Consider the following 20,539-nt stretch of genomic DNA (forward strand, 5'->3'; position numbering starts at 1 on the left):
GCAGCACCACTGAAGAACATAATTCTACACTAATTAATTATGTATTAAACAATAATAACTGCAACATCACAATTTCTAAAACAATTGTTTTCAAGTGCTTGAGTAAAAAGTGGTCATTCAGTTCAGCAGAAATGCAAAAGGGGGAGAACATTCAATAAAACCAACAAGTAATGCAACCAAGAATAGCACAAAGCTTCATGCTATTGTCAGGTGGGTGACTTGCCTCTCGTTATACAAAAGGGATGATGTCCCACTAGGTCACGTTATAGTATGGCGACTGATTTGGTTCGCAATCTATGCTTGCTGAAAAAGCTATCACACTTGTGTGTAGAGTAGAGAAATATACTAAACACTGATCTGAGAACAAAAAAATTTCTTATACATCAGTCCTTTCCACTTCGTGCCAAACTTATATTAACAATATCAGGATTCGAGTGGATAATTAACTTTCAAAACTATGAATTCTGGGCTCTTACATGCCAAACCCATGATTCGATTATGAGGCTCACCATAGCGGTGGACACCGCATTAATTTTGACCATCAGAGCAGCTTTATCATGCCCCCAATGCCTGGGCACAGGCATTTTTACGTTTTGCCACCATAGCAATGTAGCTGCTGTGGCCGGGATACAAAACATTGTTAACATCTTTGATCAACGTTTACTATACACAGTCCTCCTATACGAACTTTGTATAAATGTCTCTCAAAAGACGTTATAAAAAATGTGGAGGAGGCTTAAGCTTCGCCTTCAAGAGTGGAACGGATAGCGTTATGGCACACTGTTCGCACCGCCTACTCAAACGCGCTACGCCAGCCAAACGTCGCGATCGGCACAGATAGCCGGGCCCCGACGTGCCATGAAGGCGGACGCCATCATGGGGCGAGTGGCGCGCCACGCGTCGGGGCAGCGCCGTACATTGCGAGGAGGGGGTCTTCTGTGTTTGCCGCAAGATGGCTCTGCATGTGCGCAGAGCGCAGAATAAATGTAGCGGAAACGTACTTCGCTACTCGTGAAACTACGACTTCTGTAAGTTACATGGTCATAATTACCGATATACACCGCAGTATAACTTTTCTACGGCACGTTTCTAAGGCAGCACCCCATTCACTAGAGGAGATTTTGTCCTGTTTTGAATGAACGAACTCGTGGATAAGTGGTAGCGTCTCCGTCTCACACTCCGGAGACCCTGGTTCGATTCCCACCATTTATGGAGTGCCCTCTGGTATTTATCGCTCACGGCCAACGCCGCTGACGCCGACGCCGACGACACCGGCTTTTCTGCAACACGAGCTCCTTAACACTGTCGCGTTAATAGAACTTTCTTTCCTGCTTCTGGCACACTGCACACATCACACAGCCAAGTAGCTGGCACGCTTGGTTACTATTGAAGCCATAAATCCACTATCCCGCCAAGCAACACTGGTTTTAGGTAGTCGTTGCGATAGACACGTGAGGGCCCTAGTCACAAGGTCGCCTGCACTGCCATGTGCTTTTATGTTTTTTCTATGTGTTTCTAGTAGTCCTCCAATTAAACTTTACATGCCCACCTACTGCTGCAAGCAACAATGCAAGCAGAGCAATGCCGTCATCAGACAACACAAACACGGAGGCAAGCGGCCCGTGTGACCGTCAGCGTGATGAAACAGAACCAGCTGAGATTGACACGAAACTACAACCGGGCATAGGACACCTGTGGACAGTACAGTAAACTCATGATAATTCAAACTGATATTTCCTACTCTCAGTTCCGTCAAACAAATCTATAATTTTTTGTTTGGCGCCCTCTATTGTCAATGTATTTAAAAGCCAAATAATTCAAACCCCATTCGGTTAAATCTGTTCAATCATACTTTTTTGCTTGTCAATACCAGAAGTATGAGCTACTTTAGCCACTTCTAGCTGAACATTTGCGTTCATATGACAATGAAGCCAAATACCTATCTCCACTTCTGAAAGCGGTAAGAAATAAAAGCAGAAAAGCTGTCCTTGTTGGAATAGAAAAAAAAACTTTGTTTGCTGTAAGGGAGCAGTCACGAATTTGCCATTTATTTTCAATATATGGTTAAATTGACATTTTATTGCAGTATAAGCTGATGTCTTTCCCCAAGACATATACATACCTACATATGACAGTTCAAACGAAATTCTTTGGCCCTCTCGAGATTGAATCATGGGGCCTACTGTATATGTAGTCAATTGGAGTCACAAACACAGCGCCATCACTACCAGGCCCCGTTTTTTCTCAGAAACTGAGGTGGCTCGAAGACATTGAGGAAACAGGCCCGCAAGCGGCGGGCTGCATGTCTGCACCCTCGCCACCACCTGCGGTTAGACCTCCTTCGTTGACCGCAGGCATCTCCCCTCCACCTCGAGCCCCGCAGCTTAGGACCCCGGCAGTGTCGAATAGCCTGTGTCGTACAGACAGTAAAATTGCGTTTTAAAGAGAACTGGTTTTAAAGAGAATTGGCTCTCCCCAGTTCGCGAGGCGCCCTTCTTCCATGGGAGCCGTTTGGAGTGAGTGTACGCCTGTGCCTTACTTTTCATAGCATGTTTATAGTCCACAGTGGCTCATTCGCGGGCCGCTGTCGACCAAAGCTAGTTTTTAACCAAGTGCGCCGATAACTAGCTGAGTCCGCGGTCGAGAACTTTTTTACACTCAAAAGTGGCTTAATCCCAACAACCCCGTCAAGATGAGCCAGAATGACGAACATCCGTACCGCACGTCTTGCTGCACAATCACGCGCTGCTGAACAGGTGACGAGTGCCACCGAGCTCCAACGGGACAGCAGGCAACGAATTGATCACGGTGCACCAGACCAGCTCCAAGAAAAAGTCGCCCAGCTTTCATGACTGCAGGAGGAGATGCGGGAGCTCGGCGGCTCTACTTCTGCTCCCTTAACACCGTCATTGCAGCCGGATCCAGGCCCGAGCAACGCTATCTTGGGACAGCTCATCGATGCTTTCTCTGCAATGACCCGCATGATGGAGAGGATGAATGCGCCATCGACTGCAACAACTGTTCATGCGAGACCGGACCTCTCCACCGCAACCCCCAATTGACTGGAGACAGAGCCCAAATCAGTGCCAAAGATCGGCTGGAGACATTGTTGCGCGTTGCCGATGTAGCCAAATGGTCTCAACATCAACAACTAACTGCTGTTCACCTCAAGCTGCAGGGCCCTGGTAAGGATTCGCTGATTTCGTCGGCAACAAGGTGTTATTCATTTCAAGAGTTTGTAGCTGCGTCTAAAGCAGGATTCGTGAATGAGGAAAAGCCTTCCGGACTTATGGAGGAGAATCGCCGAACGACTTCGGAGTCCTGACGAGGATGTGACGAAGTACGTCCGAGAAAAGGAAAAGCTAACCCTGCCGCATACAATTGTCAAGATCATCAGATGTCTGTAGTCGACTGAGATGAGTTTCGCTTTACGAGAAAGAAACTATAAGAGTGTGGACGAGTTCAAGCTATCAGAACCCATGAAAAATTCAGAGAAAGCCGCTAAAGACAATTTCCATCAGCACAACAGTTGGACAGCCGAAGCCGATAGAGTAGTCGCCATCACCGTGTTCTGCGGCAACATACGTAGACGATGCAGTACTCAACAGTACCATGCAAGAGGGAGGGCACCGCGCGGATGCGGTACGTTGCTACAACGGCCAACAAACGGGCCACCGGTCGAGTCAGTGTATTGAGCCACGGCGCCTATTTTATTGCACGAAATGTAACCGTGATGGGCAAAGCGCGAAATTGTGTCTGCATCAGGGCTGCTCAGGTAATGTGATTAACACCCGCCATGGTTGCTCAGTGGCTAAGGTGTTGGGCTGCTGCGCACGAGGTCGCGGGATCGAATCCCGCCCACGGCGGCCGCCTTTCGATGGGGACGAAATGCGAAAAACAGCCGTGTACTTAGATTTAGGTGCACGTTAAAGAACCCCAGGTGGTCGAAATTTCCGGAGTCCGCCACTACGGCGTGCCTCATAATGAGAAAGTGGTTCTGGCACGTAAAACCCCATAAGATAATTTTTTAATGTGATTAACGGTGTGCGCAGCAAGTCTTCAAAAAAGCTGTGCAAAAGCATTTTTATGGACGGCGAAGGGTTCGTTACCCTTCTCGATGCGGGCTCCGATGTGAGCTCGATAGAGCTGACGCGTGCCGTGCAGATGAACAGGGAGCTTACGGCTCCTCCAGGAGTGGCCATACGTGGAGTCGGTGCAAAGCAGCCATACCTCGGCGAACTAGATTTAAAGGAGCGTGTACATGATGTTGAAATTCCTGCCGTCTACTTCTACATAGTCATCGACGACACCTTCGTTGGACCGGACGTTATTCTTCGCACTGATGTGATCGACTTGCCCAATCTGCTCCTGGTTCGCACTGGTGGATGTATCCATTTGCTGAACCAAAGACAAACACAAGGGCTGACAAGTATTGTCGCAGAATTGGAAACAGAGAGAAGTCAAGTGTCGTGAAAGCATTGAGGCTTCGCCGCGGACGGTTCTGTCTGTATCGGGAGGGGAGCAACGCCTTCTATTCATACACTATTCATACACCTGCTGTTTTCAGCGTCCCGATTGCAAACTACAGCAATGCTAAGTTGCACATGAAGCAAGGACAAATACTCATGCGTCCACCCGCTCCTTACAACATGCCAGAGCAAGTTTTACGGACCGCCAAAGGAGGCCCATGCGCTGCAACTGATAAACGGGGACGATAATAATGTAGGCTCGGTCGTCTATGGCGAGGAGTAAACACCGCCCTGCACGTTGCTTACCATGCATAATAATTGCTGCGCAATGCGAATCGATGAACTGGGGCGCACGGGCATCGCTCAGACAAAATCGTCCAGCTCCCTCGAAGCAAGCCGTTTTCCGAGCCGTCATACCATCGCTCCTACTAGCAGAGGCGGGCATTGAAACGGATTGCTGATGAGTTGATACAATATAGATTAATCTCTAATAGTACTTCCGAGAATAGCAACTCCTGTTCTCACGCAGAGGAAAGGATGGCACACAGTAGAGGGTGATCGACCACCTCCGCCTCCATAACCAAAACAGTTAAGGACAGAGAGCCTGTCTCTCTCGGCCTCCTGTTTATCGACGAAAGGTCAGTAATTTCCGATTCCTGGCTCCAAAGTTTTATCAGGGGTTATTTTTGAACATCTGGAGATCGCGTTCGATGCGTCGGGTTGGGCTAAAGGGGGCTATTTTTCTATATTTTCAACCTTTCGCCGTGGCCGGCTGCGGGCCTACGAGCTACATGGCTCATACCCGCTAGAGGGGCAAGGCGGAGAGAGTAAACCCCGCTACTGATCTTCCGCCTGGGAACGGCTCTCCCTCGACAGGCAGCTCGCCACGCTTAGACGCATCAGTATATTCTCCAGATGGCGATCGCATCCTAGCGGATGTCAACCTCGGCCCGTCTGAGTGTGCGCGCGCCTCCGAGGCCGGTATCTGCCGATCACTGGGTGGACGGGGGCTTGCGGACTCGTGCTCCGAGCGCGGGACCATTGATGCCGCTCTTTCGGCCTCGTTTCACCGCGCCATCGACTATCACAAACAAATAATGGACATGTTCATGTTCAACGGACGGTCAGGTTCGATAATAATTGCAAGATCACCGACAACTACCGGTCGCAGATCTTGGGCCTTTTGAGAATGATGTGGCAAGAGTGCGCTGACCTGCGTGCTGTCGCGGTCCGGCAATGCGGCAGGGCTGACGGGTTGCGGGACCAGCTGGCGCGGGCGGGAACGGCTGGTGCAGCGCTGTGCCCAGCCGCTGCTCCTTCGGCGACCCCAGCGCGATCCTATGCCGCTGTGGCCCGTATTGGAGGATCGGTGCCGCATGTGGGCGCGCCTGGCATGCCCGCTCCTGTCGCCTTCAGTCCGACGTCTTCAGCCGTCGATGTCAGCGCGGAGGACGAGTTGCCAAAGCGAGAACACGCCCACGTTATGTTTCTGTCGCCGGTTGCCCAAACCAACATTCCTGCGAAAGATGTTTCACACATTCTTAGAGCTAACATTGACCCGACAAAAGAAATAATAGGCGACATAACTATACGAGTGACATCCCGCGTCCTCACTGCCCTTACCAAGGACCTAACATTTGTCCACAGACTCAAAATGGCGATCGAGCAAAACGTAATCACAAAAACGACTATGTCGGTGCGGCTTGTTGACCGACGCAAACCTCAGGTCAAGATCATTGGCGATGATCCCTATGTCCCGGCGTTAAACATTGTTGCGCAGATGAACGCGCGAAATCCCGACATAAACCTCGACTCTTCGACGTGCGAGGTGCGAGTCTCATTTCATGAATGGTCGGGCAACTTTACCCATTTGCTTGCGGTGAGTCCCGCAGCGTTCCGAGCGCTCACGAGCCTCGGCCGCGTCACAGTGGGGTGGACGTCTGCCACCGTGGTGGAGGACCTGCACGTCCCCAAGTGAACGTGCTGTGCCACATACGGCCATCCCCGGTGCCCGCGTCCTCTGCGCGACCAACCGGAACGGGCAGTTTGTACCAGATGCACCGGCCAACGTCTTGGCGAGCAGTGCACCGTGCGCATGGCCGATGCGACGGCGCGCTGCAGCGAGTGCCATCGCGCGGGACGGCGAGCGCGCACCCGACAGGCGATAGGGGGTGCCCTCTTCTGATGGCTCGGATAGCCCGCCTGCATGTGCGAACGGGCTATGCCTAACCTAGATCCTATGGCCCGTCTGTTGCAGCGCGGTGGCTCCGCTTCGTCCGCGGTGGTCGGCGGCTTTTACGTGAGCGGGAGACAGCGCAAGCGGCCGCCGCGCCTTAGTCACCCATTTAAGTACGTTGCATTGCCTCTACCCAGTCTTACTTTAGTCTATCCGTTCGGCCATGTATCCTGCGCCTTCCTACACGTGTCCTCATTTCCTTTTCTTCTAAATATCTATGTCCCTGTCTACACTGTTTTGCATCATTTCCCCTTCCACACCACCACCTTTTCCAAAGCATTCTATGTCGGACAGTTGCAGGAGCAGGGCAGAATTGTGCGCTTACTCGGTTTTGGGCCGATCACCCCTGCTCGTCGGTGCTGCCCTCCTTTAGTAAGTTACGTCCATTAGCGGTGTCAGTTTCGTGCGCGAGGTCTTGGTACCTTCGATGGCGCTCCTCGTGGCGTCTGCCGGGTGCACATAATGTTCTCGCCGACACCCATGCGCTCGTCCGCTATGGCTAGAGAAAAACCCATCAAATTCATCCAGGCTAATCTTGCCGGTATGCGCTATGCTACCAAGCTGCTTGTGGAGCGCATGATCGCGAGAGAATTCAGTTTCGCGACCCGCATACGGGCTACAACCACATCCAGAATTTGCCCCGCTCCATCACTCCATTTCACGCTTCAGATCACCCGCGCGTCGTCTTGCTGGCGCGGGCCCCAGACTTCGACCTATTCCCAGTTTACGCCTCCCAGTTGATAGTCGCGCTCCGCTGCGAACGTGCTGGGAAGGCATTCGCCGTCGTGGCTATTTATGCGCCACCCCATCACCCGTTAGACCCAATTCTGGAAGAACTGAGTCAGGTGGTCTCCGAGCATTTCACCCACAGCTTATTTTTGGGTGGTGATGTTAATGCTAAACATGCACTGTGGGGACCCGAGGTGAGCGATGTGCGGGGGACTTAACTCGTACAATTCGCATGCGGAAATGAACTTCAAATCTTAAACCATTGCGACTCACTACCGACTTTCGAGACACCTTACGCTCGATCATGGATCGACGTCTCGCTAGCTTTCCTTGACGGAGCAGGGATATAGCTGGTCGGTGTCCGAGGAGGAGACGTTGTATGACCATACCTACATCGAATTCACTCTTTTCGCGGCCACGACGACAACTGTGCGTCGTCGCATGAATTTTCCACGCGTCCAAATGTTAGAGTGTTTCCGGGACCATAAATGGTTCCGCGGTGTCTCCAGATGCCAGTATTCAACACCTGCAATGCTCGACCTGGTGCTAGAAGGATTCTACTCCAGCTATAACACCTTATGTAAGCGGCACCTTATAAGGGTTCGTCCGCGCAGCGACGGGGCGAAGACTTGGTGGCCGCCCCTATTGAAGGAAGAGCTGCCAGACATCGCGCGATGAGACGCCGTTTCCAGCGCGCGCGTGATCCCGCCATGCGCGAGACCGTTCGGGCCCAGTATGCCGCCGCCTACACGATCTACAAGCGCAATATCCGGCAGGCGAAGACTGCGGCTGATCTGGCAGTGTGCCAAGAAATTAAGGCACGGGCACTCTTTGGTGTGCCATTCAGGATCGCCTTTGAAAAATTACCACCCATACTATCTCTTCATCCGCTAGAAGGTCCGGACGGCACTACCACCTCGTCCGTCTTAGACTCCGCGGCCCTCCAATCAGGCACACATGTAGCTTCGGACGACCCAACCGCTGACAGCGACTACCATCGTCGCATCCGGGCTGTTGTACAGACTCCGTATCCTGAGGTACGGGATGATTATCCATTCACCGAAGCGGAGATCGAACGAGCGGTCTACCGGGGGAATCCGCAGTCGGTGCCGGGGTTAGACGGGATCACCGCCATGTTCGTTCGCAATCTGTACCGATTACATCTGCGATTCTTTTGGACGTTTTTAATGCCTCCCTCCGTTTGGGCCACTTTCCCTCCATGTGGAAGGTCGGTTGGATTGTCTTCATCCCTAAACCCGGTCATCCCCCTTCTCTCCCTTCTGCCTATCGCCCCATAGTGATAAATTCTATATTCGGCAAGATATTAGAACGTCTCCTAAATTCTCGCCTGTACTATTTTCTACACGCACACAACCTCCTTCGCGCTCGTCAATCCGGTTTTACGCATGCGCGGAGCACCCCTCTGGCTATGTATGCCCTAAAACGTCGTCTTTGTGCGCTGAAAGCAGACAAGATACCGACGGTGTTGATCTCTTTAGATTTCACAGGCGCCTTTGACAGCATGTGGTACGATTCGGTGTAGTTTTTTCTGTGCCAACACCGTTGCCCCACCAATGTTTACCACCTCCTTAAATCCTTTCTGAAGGACCACCAAGTTGTTTTTCGAGCAAAGGCGGGAGACGCATCGGCGCGTCCGTCTATTGGAAGTCCTCAGGGCTCACAGATTAGCCCCTTACTGTGAAATTCGGTGATGCCATTTACACAGGGGGTGCACATCCAGGCATATGCAGACACCATCATACTCGTTTCCGGATCGTCGCGCTTGCAATTGCAGGCTCTCGCAGAATCTGTACTCACCTTGATTTGCAATCGGGCCCGGCAAAACAAGGTCAAAATTAGTCACGAGAAGTCTTATTTCGTCTTTTTCAATATTGGGCACATTGGCACCTCTAATCGACGTCCGTCCATTAGATTGAATGGCGCTTAGCTAAAAATGAAAGACCACATTAAAATTCTCGGCGTGGCCTTTGACGACAAACTCAATTTCCATGCCCATGTTGACTTTATTAAGGCAAAAGCCGAGGTATTGGTCGCGAGATCTCTCAAATCTTTACGCATGCACTTCTCGCTGCGTCCCGTGCTGATACGGCGTATGTATAGACAGGTACTGCTTCCTGCGGTTGCATACGCGTCTCCGGCGTGGTGGCCGGCTTTTCCATCGTCATTCTTAACCACCCGAGTATTGTCTGTACAGCGCTCCATTCTCGTGGCTCTGACCGGTGCATATAACACCACGCGCACCACGGCACTGCATGTCCTGGCCAACTGTCCACCTTTGAATGTTGAGTTCGATAGATTGGGGGCACAGTTCTCCATCCTAACTCTACGCCAAATCACCCATTATGGCCAGATCACTTTCTACCCGACCTCCATAGCGTGTCCATTCGACGAGTGGTCGCATCACCCGCGCGCGGCTTGTCGTTTTTTGTTCACGCGTTTGACGCCCTCCCAGGCAGCCATACTTTCCACCTTGCCAGCATACCACGTGTACACAGACGGCGCCTTCACGACAGCCGCGGCGGGAGCGGCGTACGTGGCATTCGACCCGCGCGGCCGCCTTCTCGGCGTGCGGAAATTTAGGATCGAGAACGCCACGAGCGCGTAGAATGCCGGATCCATTGCTTTTCGAGAAGCCCTCTAGTGCATTATGAACATGCATGGAGCTGGGATAATCCACTTATATGCCGACTGCCTGTTTCTTTTGACGGCGATTTTGAGCCTTCACACTAAGGATAAACGCGTCTGGCAATTCCAACAAGTGCTGCGCCGGCTCCAACTCGCGGGTCGCAGCATCCGCCTCTTCCACGTCCAAGGCCACCGGGGCGTGGTAGGTAATGAACTCGCCGACGCGGCTGCGTCGGTCAAGAAGTCATTATTTATGGCCTCACTGCAACAATGGCATTCCTACTGGCAGCGTGAGGGCAAAGATAGCAGCCTTTGTAGATAGATCAGGAGTGTATGTGCTATTCCATCTTGGTTCCCCCCGACACGAAAACTTTTCGTATTACCTCCATCGCTTCCGTCTCAGCCCCTCCGACCGGTGCGCGTGTGGTACTCGTAATGTCGATGAGGCTCACTATTTGACTTCATGCCCGCGTACCGCACTCGTTGCTTCGCGGTTGCGCCGACTCTTGAACCTCGATGCCCTTTCACCCAACGTGTATCCCGCCCACATAAAAACAAAACAATCCCGCGTCCTGCTCCTGCAACTAATACACATCATAACCCTCTCTGCTCCTTCTCCTTCTGTTCCTGTCTCTCTTTCGCTTCCCGATGCTCACTAATACCCTCCTCCTTATCACTCTCGCTTCACCATTTCATATTACTCTTGCATGACTGTTCTTTGCCATCCGCACTGCATAAGCCAACTATGGCGGAGCTTCCTCGTGCTGGATGGCACTAACCGCATGCTACATTCCCATTTTCTTCCACTTCCTCTTTTCCATTTTCCCTTCCCCATGTGTCATCTACCATTGTACAGACTTTGCAGCTCTTTACCCTGACCAACCTCGACGTCACCATCAAGAGGAACTCTATCCGGACCACTCAAGTCGACTCGGCGCGGCAAGATTACGCTACAAGAGTACGGCCACGAAAGAAGCACCGACGCCTTTGGTCTTTTTCCCTGCGCGGGTGTTGGTGGAATGCCCTGGGGGGCGGTGTGGGTATGGGTGCGTGTGCAGCTTGCAGACCCCTTTCTATTAGGATGCAGTTTACCGTCTACTGCTCCCGTCTTCTTCCTTATTGACATTGTTTTATACAGAATCCTTGCCTAATTACAAGCTTGCCTCCGCCTCCTTTTTTTTAACCAATTGGTTTTTTCTCTAACACCGTGTCGGGCTGCCTTGGCCGCCCCTTTTCATCTATTTTATATTCTCTTTCATACCCGTTGTACCTTAACGGTGGTGCGGGTTTGCCCCTACTTTATTTTTCCTTTCTTTTTACCGAGGGCACATAAAGCAATGGATGTCACGATCGACCATGCAAGTCAGATGAAACAATTTAAATTGGCGTTGGACACCAGCCACGGAAGTGAGTCCCACTGACGAGACTCTCTCGGGACGAGATCGCGCAGGATGGTCGAGTGTAAGCAACGAACACAGAGCCATCACCACCAGGCCCCGTTTTTCTCAGAAACCGAAGTGCCTCAAAGACATTGAGGAGACAGTCCCGAAAGCGGCGGGCTGCATACTTGCAGCCTGGCCGCCACCTCCGGTTCGACCCCCTCGCTCACCGCAGGCATCTCCCCTCCGCCTTGAGCCCCTCGTCTTACGACCCCGAAGGTGTACAGTAATGCCTGTGTCATACAGAAAGTAAACTTGCGTTATAAAGAGAAAGGTTGTGTGTCTGTTTGCTGCCCCAAGCTCGCAAGGCGTTTTTTTTGCGTGGGAGCTGCTTGAGATGAGTGTACGCCTGTGCCTTACTTTGCATCGCGTGTTTCTGGTCCACAGTGGCGCATTCTCGGGCCGCTGTCGACCAGGGCAAGGTTTTTAACCATGTACGTGTCTAGCTGCCTCTAGTCCATGGTCGATAACTTTCACACAGTTGTCACTCCGTTGACCCAGAAATGGACGGCCAACTCTCAATTCGTCAAGTGTCTCAGCAGGCTTGCATGTCCAAGGGATATCCCCAAGGGTTGTCTATGGGGTTTGCCAAAGGACATATAAGTGGCATAGTGGTTTAAATATCCTACTACTGTGCTCGAGGTCCTCTGAACAAATCTGGCAAGCGGGAATGTTCCTATGTATTTATTAATTGTAATCATGCGATAAATTATTTAAAATGCAAAGTGACGATAATGTGTAAAGCGAAAAAGAATATTTATACAAATCCACATAAGCAATCATTCCTACGCTACCTAAAGCGCCTTGCTTGCAACTCACGTGTGCACTAATACTACACTTCTGTCAATTATACTCTATGGTCACAACAGCTGTTATGCACCAGCGCGGACATGCTGATGCAGTATGTTTATACCGACTCAGCAAGAGATCATACTAGAGTTCGAACATTTGTGACTTCTTCAACAAACTGTCATGAAGAGGTGCATCGATGGGTGAATCCTTGAGAATCATAGCCCTGAGGTGAGAACATTTTGCCACCACATCAAAACTAACGGCTCATTTATCATTACTTGAACTTGCCAAATTGCGCTCTTGCTGGCATCGAACACAGGTGCCGCATCACTGTTGAAGGTCAATGTGATGTCACTCCATGCCTGTTTACCTGCTTTCACGCACTACAGTTCAAACTTCCATCGGTGATGCTAGAAAAAGCGCCTAGCATTAGTGGCCCTTATGACAGCTTCTGTAAGTTAGTCTGGAGAGGTTTGCCAACTTGTTTCAAGTTAAACATCAAAAAGAAACAACCAGAACTCTAACTCTTGAAGAATCATTTCTGCAGCACATGAATGACATGTGACGCTGGGCTTGTTTTTGGCATTGCAAGATAGTCCGAGGTACTTACGGATAGCTTGAAAACATAAGTACACCCTCAACGCTTCTTTCTTGCTCTTCCACAGCTTTCTCATGGAGTAGGTAGTGCATGGCACAACGTTTTCTCAAAATCTGGCATTGATCAAATAAGTCTTCGAACTTGTGCCCATTTCAATCCAGCAGTGACAACGCATGTAAGCACAAGCAGGAAAGCTTGTGCTTTTGTTGTTGCCTGATAAGGTAAGGTTTCGTGTCCGAATTTGGAAATATACTTAACGAAATCATCTCCAGCAGCTTCACTCCCACTTCCTTCAGCATCATGCATCTGTGCACTTGCTTCATCATTGCAGCCCATTTCATCTGTTTATTGAACAGGATTGAACAGCTCAACTCAAAAGCAAAATGGAGTTCACTGCAACTGAAGCTTGTTGCATCTTTATCACAATGAACATCTGCTTCACTTGCAGCTTGGCTAGTTTCCTCTTCTTACACAGAATTGACAGTTGCATTCGTATTCGCACCAGTACAGATTCCTGCAAGGCTGGAGCTGTTTTGCCTTGAATTGTCACTGTGGTCTTGAGTACAAATGCCACAAATGGCTTCCATTGGAGGGCTCTGCAGGCTGGCTGGCGTGTTCTGAAACAACATGGAGCATTGAAAAATGAAAAATCACTCTAATATTATTTGAAACTCAAGTGTTCTATCTTTAAATGCTGCTTGCAATGAAGCTTTGAGGAATCTTGACAAACACTAACTAAATCGTGCAAGGTAAAGCTTGTGCATTGCACCATGAATAACATGCCCTGTCGGCTGCGTTCGATTTCTTTAAATTCTTATTTGTATTCGATTCGAAAAACGGCCAGTAATTAGCTGCGCATTCAAAGGAATGTCATAAGTCTTAAGATCCAAAATGTCCCATTGGTAATGGTGAATATTTTCTGCACCTTCAGCGTACCAGCTGAGGGCGTTCCGGTAACGTTAAGCAAAAATAAACACGGTGTTTTACGTGCAAAACCTAAGATCCGATTATGAGGCACGCCATAGTGGGGAGGAACGTGAAATTAAACTTAGGTACACGATCATTTCTGCGTTCCGCTTACACCGAAATGCGGCCACCGTGGCCGGGATCCAACCACGAACTTAGCAGTGCAACGCCATTGCTTACCGCTGCGAGTGCCGGTGCCGCGCTCTTGCGTGCTTCACAGGCCAATACGCAGGTTTTAAATAATCGATGGCAGCAGTGGCACAACACCGAAATTGTTACGTGAGTCACAGGTAATTTTTTTGATAGTCGTGCTGGCTGTGAGGACGGCGCTTGGTGTGTCGTTTTCGTAACATATCGGATAGCTATGCTGCTTTTTATCCGCTCTTAATTTGATGTTTGTACTCCAATGTATGCTAATAAAGTTGATGAAGCGTCCAGTGCATACATACGTGCCGTAGTAGTAGCGGCGGCAAGTGTGGTTCTTTTTGTCGCGTACTTCCGAGTTTGCCTTGGGACTTGGCGGCTCGATCCAGGCTGCAGAGTCTGGCGGTAACGTTTTGACATTATTTGCGACACTTCATACACTACTATATTTCGGTCTAGCTGCCGAACATGCGTCAGTCACGGAGCGGGGAGGGGGTCGTTTCTCGCTTGACGGGCAGGTAGTTGTCATTGTTTCCGAGGTTTCCTACGTCAAGGAAGGATAGGTGGATGAGTGCTATGAGTGTCCCTTTTGGAACGGGGTAATGGGTTGCGCCACCAAGCTCTTGCACCAAACTATCTGAATGCCTATTGAGAACTTTGTTTTTGTACACAGCCGTTGCTTGTCGTTTGTCTAATTTTACTCCACCAATCTTCGAATTGTCTCTTTCTAATCTCTATTTCGAACATGTTTACTTTCCCCTTGCTCTCGCTGAACCCAAGCGCTTCAAGAGGAGGAAGGAAAGAACAGGCAAGCGCCCTCGTATGCAGCAGATGAGCGAAAGCCATCAAAGAAATGTGGGCTTTATTCTTGATGTAAATATGTGTGCTACAAACAGCATTTATATGCTTCTTGCACTGAAAATGTTTTACGCGTATTCTACAAAAGATCTGATAAATCGTCGATGATGCATGAAAATGGATACAAAATATCACTAATAGTTTCTGCGTTATCTGTGCAAGCTACTCATAGGCAAATTCCCTTCATGTACATCCTCATATTGCTCCTGTGCTTCAGATTATTGCAACTCACTCTATCGTAACTTTGGATTCCACGTGCGCGTGTGTGTCAAGTATTGGCCACGTTGGGAAGTCATATGCATTATTTAAAAAAAAACATCACTTTAAAATTTTGTTCGCAGTTGCAGTTTCTCACACAAGCCATAGGCATACGCTTGCTTGCTTTTAATCGTTTCTTTGAATACGTATCAATACACTTCAATCGTACAGAAGCAAAATTCTTGCAATAAACGTCATGTTCCTGCATGACCGCGCAAGCTGCAAGCCTTTGTGCTACGGTGCTGAGCGTCAGACTCTGGATGACCTGGTTTTGGGTATGCTGACGTATTTACGGCTGGGATACAAGCCACGAGTAAAAGCAGTGGCGCCGTTTAATGGCAGCTGCATCCCTTCTTTCATGAGGATGTGCTGGTGGACTAATTGCATGGAGGAAAGCACAAAGCTTTATGACAGCGTAGGACAGACATGGAAACGCGAAAAGAAAGGTTAAAAATGGCCAGAAGGATGACAAGGATCAGAAAATTTCACTCCCGCGTCTGTCTTGATATTTTCGTTAGTTATCCCTGTGTTTGCACGCCTCCCTTTAGGTAACATGAATCCATGCCAACTCGCTCGAATTTATTTCAGTGGTGAAACGCTTTTCTCTTATCTTGTTGAGTGGATGGGGAGTGGGGGTCGTGGTGGATACCGCCAAGCTCGCACAAAAACACACTATTATTTGCAGTGCTTTGTAATTTGTTCCAATTATTCCAGCTAGCCCAGCAGTGTGCCCTCCTGCAACACTCTGCCTGTGCGGCCTATCCGATGCAGAGAACTAAATCCAGGGTATAAATGTTAAAAATAATGTGCTATATGGCTTGCAGGGGTGTGGGATTATTGCTTTTAAAATACTGAGCTTTTGGTGTTTTAAATTTCGTTTATACAGATCAACGACCAATAGCAGCGCGATTATAATTGATTGGTTCGGATTGGACCGCTTGCCTGAAGTCGTAGCCATAGCTCCAGGCTGTGTGTTTGTCCATGGTGGCATTGCGCGGTGTGCATCATGTGCATTTCTGTTTTGTTTGAATCGCCCTTCTCTTCACGAACTTCTACAGAGCACATTCGTCACGACCTTGTAGTGTGCTTTCCCCGACAAAACGCTGGTGCATGCAGTACGAGGTCGACTTGACAACTGAGGTTTATCAACCCAAGCCACAAGAGACTTTATTACGACAAGCGTTGCCGATTTTGTCGGCGCCAAATCTTACGAAGCATGGTGGACCGGCGACGGCAGTGTCTCCGGTACTCCACGTGGCAGGTAAGGTGCTACAAAAACAGTACTGTGTCGGTGCATAGTGATATTGGGTTGCCGAATGGCAATATTAAAGAAAACATAAAGTCCTATTGAAGTTTTCAATCGGACCCAACTTCTCGCAATTGGAGATCACTGCAGTTGTTAATTCGCAGAATTGGACATCATTGTGGTTTAAAATTTCCGTTGGACCGAATCTGATGTCACTGGATGAGCAATTACGTGAAACAACAAAATTTGGTAATCGTAAAAGCATAATTATTATGTGAGCCTTCAAATTTGGAGAGAAGCATTTAGCCTTTTGGGAAGTTAAAAATCGGCCTTGGAACTTTACCCACTTCTCACAATTACTGGCATCACTTGGTCAACCAAAATCCGCTGACATGTATAGCATCTGAAATAGTGAACCAATGAAGGGTGGATATGGCAGCGATAAGAACTGCCATTGCGTGTTCATGCATGACTAAGCTTCTCGAATGGAGTTGCAAGTGTGCTTGCAGCATGTCAAGGTTAAGACCCATCTAGGGCTTTTTTTTTCTTTCATATTGGTCCCAACGAGTCCAATGCGAGATCAATTGGTCGATTCAATAAATAAAGTTGTGTTAAAAAACTAAACAACTGAGCCTATTTCAAACCATAATACTTATTTATTTTTTTCTATAGCAAAATGGCACAAATGCCCATGCAAGGGCTCTGAGAGTGCGAATGTTGATGCGGTGCTCTGAGAGGAACTGTTGTGATTTACAGAAATGCATTAGAATCTTGGCACTCCCACACAAGCGAAACAAAAAAAGCAATATCTTAGGATGACACCTCGTATAGCTTGGCGGACATTTATTTCAAATTGGTAAGGCATTACACGAGTCTGTCTTACTGTGATGTGTGGTGCGCGACGTAGTGCGGTGATCGGGACGGTTGAGAGCAGACGACGCTGAGTGCACGCGCGCCGAGGTGGAAGAAGGAAAACAACGACGACGAAGAGCGTCCGGCACGAGAACGCGCGGCGCAGGAAATACAACAAAAAGAAAAAAAGCAACCAATCAAGAAAGACCACGGAGCGTCGGGCAGCCAATCCGAAAATGCCAAATCGGCCAGACCAAAAGAAAAAGCGTGGTGCGCTGGCAGAACGGGGCGACACGCAAGAGGACACGCAGAGAGACGCCGGGGAGACGCCAGGAGAGTCCCAGGAAACGACGGCAGGAGGAGGTCAACCACCGGAGCGGGCGTTGATGACGGGCCGTCGGGTTCCGGACCCGAGCCCACCAGGACTTCACCCGCCCGGGGCCTCCTGCCAACCTGTTCCTGTGCGTCGCCCGTCTACCCGAGCGTGCCGTCAGCTCCTCGAGGCCGGTGAGCTTTTGCGCCAGTGGGCAGGACGAGAACAGTCGGGCAACGGGCCCGAGTTCTACGACAGCTGCCCGGCCAGAACGCCACCCCCGTCTGCCGTGCCGCCTGCTGCCCGAGGCCGGCGTTTGAGCTTCCGTGCCCGTGGGCGAGACGGGAACAGTCGGGCTACGGGCCCGAGTTCTACGCCAGCTGCCCGGCCAGAACGTCGACGCCGCCTGCTCCTGCCACCCAGCCGCCAGCGTTACCTCGCCTAGCCAGAGCTGGCGCGCTCCCGGCGCCCGGTCGGTCAGCCTACGCGGCAACCTTTGGTGAGACCGGCGCCACTCCTTCTGCCAGCTTGTCGCCGCGTTGCCGTGTCGAGACTGCGACGCGTCCCCGCCCTCGTGGCAAGCCCGGACTCGCGCACCCGTTAACCACATGCAAGCCCTATGTGTGTTCCTTACCGCAATGTCCGCTTGAGTGTTTATTTTATGGATGCTTTCTATTTCTTTCTAATTGCTTTATGCCTTTTCAGTTTGATTAAAAGTCTTTGTGTGTGTGTTCAAACCAATGGCTTTGTCCTCAATTGGGTTCTCGGAGGCTCCGCCTAAGAGAACCGTTAAAACATTGAGTACACGAACCTTTGCCCCCATAAGTGGGTCGTCACACTTACACACATGCGCAATGCTAGTTATGTTAATATTCTCTTAGGTAGTTCTAGTAGGTAAAAATTGAATCGACTGCAAATTCTTCCATTGTATATAATTCCAATGCTTGTCAATAGTTGAATGTCAGGACTAACAAGAATGGTGAAAATTTAAGTGCAAGCTTTATTTATGGTAATGCTACATTTGTGTTGCAAGGTACCAGCAAGAGAAAAAGTTGTAATCTATACTGTCAATGTTGTGTATGGATTATGCAATATTATTTCATTTCTGGGTGCAAACATCACTGCTTTCTGGTGCCATGCAGAAACATAGGAGCAAATGAAATTGTTCCCAACCGAAAGGTCTAGAAAACAATGGACCTCAATGAGGGGAAAGGGAAGAAGAGGACAAAATGGAAGGTATGATCACCCAATCCTTCTTTTTTGGCACATATGTATCGGACTACACTGGGACGCATACTTCTTGGTCTGCTCGCTGAAACCACATAACAACCACATAACATATTCAAATTGAGCCTGTGCATTGAACTCATTTGACCGTAATGGCGTGCCAACTTTCATCGCACATCTAATGCAATGTGCAATCTGCTGTACAGAAAAGCATGATTGAGAGAGTGAAGTGTAGAAGCAAAGCTACAATAACGCGTCGTTAGAGCAACGCCGTTTTGTTTGCTTTAGCTTACCGAGTGCCTGGGTGAAATATTGCAGGCCTCTGTTATCAATTTTTTTTAATTTTCCACTTGTCTCTTCAATCTTCTGGGAACAGTATGAATGCTAGCTTTGAATTGTTATTCTTACTATATTGAAATTGAAAAGCGCAATGAGAAGTTAGAAGTTAGTCAAGAAAAACAAAAAGCCAGTTTACCTGCTTTCAGCCTTGACAAAAGAATGTGAGCTCCAATTACAAAATCACCAAGTGTTTAAGGCCTGTTAAAGGTACTGACACTCAATTTTCATGTGCATAGGAAAGCTTACCAATCAGAGTGTCTTATCATGAAAACCACAAGGAAGGTAGGAGATGCAAATTCAAAATTATGAGCAAAACAAGAACAAGGTAAAAGCAGGTGGCAGCATTTGTACAAGTGGAGTTGTCTTTTTCAAGGCGGCTTATGCTTTCCTCGGCACAGTATACATATAGCTAGGGTTCTTCTATAGGGGAGATGCGCTAAGGTGGGTGGGCGAGGCAATGACCGAGGGTGTGTTAGCTGCGACGGCGTAGAATTGAAAATAAAGGGATGCTATTCAACGTTGGTGAGGGAATGTGCGGCAGCGCCGTGTGTCAGCCGACCATGTGCTTTTCTGTGGTAGGGGCCTGGACGACATGGCAAGGGGGAGGATTAACTGTTCCGATGGGGGTCAGTGAGCTATTGTTCTCTCTGAAAGAGAGAATAATAGAAGCTTCTTTTATTCTCTCTTGCAGAGAAACGATAGCTCACTGAGCTGCAGCGGAGGAGATAATCCCCCCTTCGTTGTCGTCACGAGCCATTTCTTTTCTTTCTAGATTTTCTAAATAAGAACTCAGGGCTGTATGCTGTAGAGTTTTAAGTATGCTGTAAGTATGCTGTAGAGTTTTATGTGCTGTACTCGCGGGCAACTTTCTGTGGCAATGAAGGGAAAGCTACGGAGGCAAAGCACGCACAAGTGAGAGCACTTCTGAAAAGAGTCCCGTGTTTAGGAGCCACATTAGTTCAACCAGGGGAATAGAAAACCTAAACACATTATTAGCAACAGGTAAAGAAGATAAAACACACCACTGAATGTACAAGTTTACTTATGTTGCGGCTCCTCCCTTCCGCGTCTGGGCAAACGCGAGACAGTCGCACGTGAAGCTGCGTCGATTGGCCGTCTGTTCCGAGCCACCAGAAACACTGTAAAACGCTGGGCGGACTATTGGCGCCGTAACACATGTGCAGCAGCCTCGCATCTGTACCTTTTCCTTCATTGGCGCACAAAGCTCATTTATTTATTTAAAATATCTTACAAGTCCATTTGAGGGAATTTGGCAAGGCGGGGACACAAAGAAAGTGTAAATTTTAACAGCAGTGTGATAGGAGGATGTGGGCCCAGGCCTCAAGCACACAGGGATGGCACAATGAACACAGAGAGGCTTTAATGACACGGGGACGGGACTAGGATAACGTACACGATAACACACA

This window comes from Dermacentor andersoni, chromosome 7, assembly GCF_023375885.2.
Source record: "Dermacentor andersoni chromosome 7, qqDerAnde1_hic_scaffold, whole genome shotgun sequence".
Classification (NCBI taxonomy): Eukaryota; Metazoa; Arthropoda; class Arachnida; order Ixodida; family Ixodidae; genus Dermacentor; species Dermacentor andersoni.